The sequence below is a fragment of the Coffea eugenioides genome, chromosome 10 (genome assembly GCF_003713205.1).
Source record: "Coffea eugenioides isolate CCC68of chromosome 10, Ceug_1.0, whole genome shotgun sequence".
NCBI lineage: Eukaryota > Viridiplantae > Streptophyta > Magnoliopsida > Gentianales > Rubiaceae > Coffea > Coffea eugenioides.
The window spans coordinates 10,762,502-10,768,026 of NC_040044.1; positions in this window are offsets into that span (position 1 = coordinate 10,762,502).

A 5,525-nucleotide genomic window follows, 5' to 3' on the forward strand; every position below is an offset into this window, starting at 1 on the left:
ATTCTAAGGCGCGTTTTCAGCCCAAGTGCGTTTTCTTCTGCGAAATTTTTTTGCAGAAAGCCAATTTTGAAAAATTACCATTTGTACCCCAATCACTCAAAATGCATCATAGATCATTTGTTTGCTAAAATTCTCAATGCATGCACATGTAAAATGATCAAAATATGCATTTTAACCCCTTCTAACAAATCAAAAACAACAATTACTCAAATTGAGGGGTTGAGTTCCTTGATCAAATTTCGCTTTTTTCACCTCATTTGGTCACTTTTGCTTCCATTTCCAATACCTACAAATGAAAAATAACAAAATAACTCAAACATATACTTTAAACATAAAATCACCCGAAAATAACATAAACTTAAACAAACATTGGGTTGCCTCCCAATAAGCGCTTCTTTAAAGTCAATAGCTTGACTATTTCACCTCATTTTTCAAGGAGGCTTAGTTAACGAATAATCAACCATTTTTGGTCGTAGTGGATCATTAAATGGTGACTTTATAGCAAAAGTCACATGATCTAATGATGTGAGAAATGGAATTGACTTACCTATCCCAAGTGTTTCATAAATATTACCTTGAATATGCACCACTTGAGAATTCACCAAAGAAAATGTCATGAGAGTATCTTGGACAGCAATACCTTTAAAACATATACTTTCACTGCACTCCTCAAGAGGGGTGAAAAATGAGTCATTAAAACTCACCTCTTGAGGCTCAAAGTTAGTTTCAAAGGTATTATCATGTGAAATGGATATTTGCTCATTGAAATATAATTGAGATTCATCATTTTCATCCAAATGCAATCCATTTTCACATACAACATTCCTACCATTCATGCTAGGATCATTTTGCAAATTTTTAGAGGAAATAACTTCACACAATGCATTCAATTTCTCTTGTATTCTACTAAAGTGAGAAGTCAGTTCATCTATTCTTTCTTCAACCCTATCAAAACGGTTGGAAGTTGCATTAGCTAATTTTTCTAAAGCTAACTCCCAAGATAGCTTAGAATCATTAGCTACCATTTCAATTGCCAACTCCCAAGATGGTTTTGATTCATATTGGATACATTCAGGTTGGTAATCGTAAAAATATGAGGAATTATTATAAGTACATTGATTATCCCAACCACACACAGGAGAATTGTTCCAATTAGCACTATATTGATCAAAACAAGGATTGTAATGCTCTAATTCATCATAATAATCCACATTTTGTGCTTGCATACATGTATTAGTAGCATGATAACCTCCACACAAGTCACAAATCACATGATAAGAATTAAAATCATTAACATTCCTCCCTTGCTCAATTTCATGCATAATTGTGTCCATCATAACATCAAATTTTGCCTTTAAGCACCTTAAACCATCTTCAAAAGACATACAATCAGTAAATTCTTGGTTACCTCTGTTGAAGGAGCTTTGCACTTGGTAACCATCCATTGCCAATCTTCCATTTCTCAAGCATTGTCCTCCAAATTGACCTATCATTCTCATCACCTAAAATTACTTTTAAACAACTTAAGAGCAAGATTAGTTAAGAAGGATAGATTCCAAGACACAAACTAAAACAGAAAAAAAAATAATACTAAAAATTGACTCAAAAAAAATGACATGAAACACACAAGATACAACAAAAACAACAAAAATAAGAAAAATTGTCTAAATTAATAAAGTTGCTCTTCACACCGATATTGCCAAATCTTCCCCGGCAACGGCGCCAAAAACTTGACGGGTATTTTACATACGTGCAAGCTAAAAAATACCGAATTACACCCGTTCACTGCAAGTATACAGATCAACTAGTAGTTTAGGGTATATATCGGGTCGATCCCACAAGGAAGAGTGAACAATTACCGGTATTACTAAAGTTTCTCTATTATTTAGACTATCAATTAATGATAAGAAATTTAACCTACTGCACTTATACAAGAAATTAACAAATAAAAGCTCCTTAGGTTGTGGTATCCCTAACTACTCATGCAAGTATTATATTTGGATCATTGAATACTACATCTAGGCTAATTATGGTGTAATTTCCTTATGCATTTGAATCCTACTTTCGCAGTGAATCAATTATACTTATAACTGATCCATACCTATTCTCATGGTTATGAAATTAGCTACAAGTTCATTTCTTCAGTGAAATTACATGAAATGAATCACTAAAAACCACATAGGTGCACCTCTACTTTCGTGAGTGTACTCCCTATGTTTAGCACTTCTTGAACTAATGTTAAATCTCAATTTTCATTGCAGAAATAACACCTTAGATAATCAGAATTAATGGTACCAGATTAATCATGATTTCAAGAGCCAAAGTGCTAAATAACTTGCTCAAATACTAGCAATCAAATAGCCAAATAATAAACACTAACAATCATAGGAAGTTCAACCAAACCCAAGGTATAAACTTTAAAGACACATAAATAACATAAATTCCAGAACTTGTATATTAACTATATTTAAGAATCCAATACAAAAGATAAAGAGTTGGAGAAGAGATAACCCATGTCACTTGAGCTTCAACTTCTCTTTCTTCATCTCCATTTTCATCCTAATCTAGATAGTATACAAGAATGGATGAACTACACTTACTACACTATCCTACACTAAGGAAATGGAAGAACTACATTTCTGCACTCTTCAAGCTTCCTGGTATGATTCTGAATGTCCTGCATATAAGCTGATGAAAAGTCCTTCCCTTACCAGTCAAAAATTTCTGCTATGATTCTCCAAATCTGAATTTGTTAAGGGAGTCAAAAATAATGGCTTTTGACTTGGAACCTTGGCTATATCTCTTCCTTATGTCTTCTGAAGCATGTGCAGCCTACGTTTTCTCTCCAACTCTAGCTGGAAAGTAGTGTGAAGATGAGAAAAATGGCTGAGCAAATTACAGAAATTCGGCTGCCAGACACGTTTTTACTTTTGACCTCACTTCAACTGCATTTTTCTCCATGATGAAGGCCGAACTGGCTTTTGTGTAAAACACAAAAGTTGTAGCCCTTTGAATTAGAGTTCCAATGCTTCAAGAATCATATAATTTGGAGATTGGTGGACGGAGATATGGTCAAAATACCATAGACTGGTCAATTCTGGGTTTCAGCTTTCGACCATCCAGATAAGTTTCTGTGTTTCGACCTTTTGACCAGGAAAACGGCTGAATTGGACTTTGATGTCTTCATACCAAATGCAGATATATCTCTTAGCTTCAAAATGGTACCAAGATCACCTTGATCCGATCATTGTAGCTCCTGATATAGTCAAAATACGAAAATATGTCTGAGTTGTCAAAGCTGACTTTTCTTGATTTTTTGTCCTCAAATTGCATTTCTTCCTTTTACACTTCATATTTTATTTTCCCCACTTTAATCCATCTTCAATCATCCAAATATCTTCTCAATGCACTTCATTTGATGATTGAATCATTAAACCTACAAAATATGAAGTTTTTCCCATAAAAATCCAACAAATGCAATATTTAGCCAATTTAACATAAAATGTAGATTTTTACCAAAACCTTAGTTATTTTAGTTATAAAACTAAATAATCAAACCAAAATTAACTAATAAAACACACTAAAAATACGTAAAATAAACCCTTGTCATACATCATCATCTTCACAACAATTCTTGGAAATATCGTCGTTAGATTCATCAAATGTAACATGTATGGCTTCTTCTATGATAAGAATCCTTCTATTATAGACCCTAAATCCTCTTTTGTTTTCACAATAATCCAAAAAAATACCTTCATCGGATTTCTTATCAAATTTTACAAGATGTTCCTTGATGTTTAAAATAAAATATTTGCAACAAAAAACTTTGAAATATCCAACAATTGGCTTTTTACCAAAGATTAACTCATAAGAGGTTTTGTTCAAAATTGGTTTCAAAAGCACTCTATTCATTGCATAGCAAGCCATATTTACGGTTTCGGTCCAAAAATATTTTGGTAAGTTGCGTTCACTTAACATGGTTCTTGTGGCTTCTTAAAGAGTTCTATTCTTTTTTTCAACAACTCCATTTTGTTGAGGGGTTCTTGCAATTGAAAATTCATGTGTAATTTCATTGTGATCACAAAATTCTGAAAAGTCACAAAATTTAAATTCCGAACCATTGTCAGTTCTAATTTTAACAATATTCAAGCCAAGCAGATTTTGAACTTTAGCAAATAGGGAAACAAAATTTTTGAAGGTATCATCTTTGTGAGCAATAAAAATCATCCAAGTGTATTTAGAATAATTATCAACAATAACTAGACAATATCTCTTACCACCCAAGTTAGCAATTTGTGTAGGCCCGAACAAATCAAGATGTAGAAGCTCCAAAGGTCTTGAAGTAGAAACACACTTATTAGGTTTAAAAGAGACTTTGATTTGTTTTCCAAATTGACATACATCACATATTTTATCTTTCTCAAACTTAATTTTTGGTAAATCTCTAACAAGATCCTTTTTGGAATTTCTTTTAACAAGTCCATGTTGAAATGACAAAGTCTTCTATGCCACAACCAAGGGTCTTCATTTGAAAGTTTAAGACATTTAAAGTTAGAGGAATCAACATTTTCAAGAATAACTACATAGATGTCATTGATTCTTTTTCCTTTGAAAATGATATTAAACTTTGAATCAAGAACAAGACACTCATGCTTTTTGAACAAAACAAACAAATTTCTATCACATAATTAACTAACAGTTAGCAAGTTATAACCCAAATTATCAACTAAAAGAACATTATGAACAAAAGTCTGACCATTCTTACCAATATCTCCTACTCCAATTATTTTGACTTTGTTGTCATCTCCAAATGTCACTTTTTCACTTGATTTTGGTTTAAATTTGATGAATTGTGATGGATCACCAATCATGTGTCTTGAACATCCACTATCTATGAACCATTTTAATTCCTTAATGATATTCACCAAGTTCACATACACAAAAGTTCACGAAATAATATTTGGTACTCTTTAATTTTTGGATTCTCGAGAGTTAGCATCAACTATCCACATGCATTTTATGCCTTTTCTCATGTTCTTCCTCACATAGCAATTACTTTTCATGTGACCAATTTGATAACAAAAACTACATATAGTCAACGAGTTACTTGTATGGACAGGTTTAACAAATCTTACTTGCCTTCTCTTATAAATAGTAAATTCATTTGTACTAGAATTTAACTTTTTCTCATGAATATCAAGATGAGCCTTTGAATTATTTCCTTGAAAACAGCTTTGCTTTTTGTGTTTGAGCAACTCATTTAGATTGTCCATCATTTTTTTCAAATTACCTTGTTCCTTTTTGAACATTTCACAAAGTTTTGTTTTTCTATCAAGCTCAATGTGTATATCAGTCTCACCCTTTTTGAAGTAGACATTTTTAGCTTTCAGTATTTTGTTTTGTCGAAAAAGATTTGCATTATCCTGAAACAGAAAGCTAATTTTCTGTTTTAACTCCTTGTTTCTAACATAGGATTCTTTCAAGCTATCATGAAGGATTCAATATCATCATCAGATTCATCATCA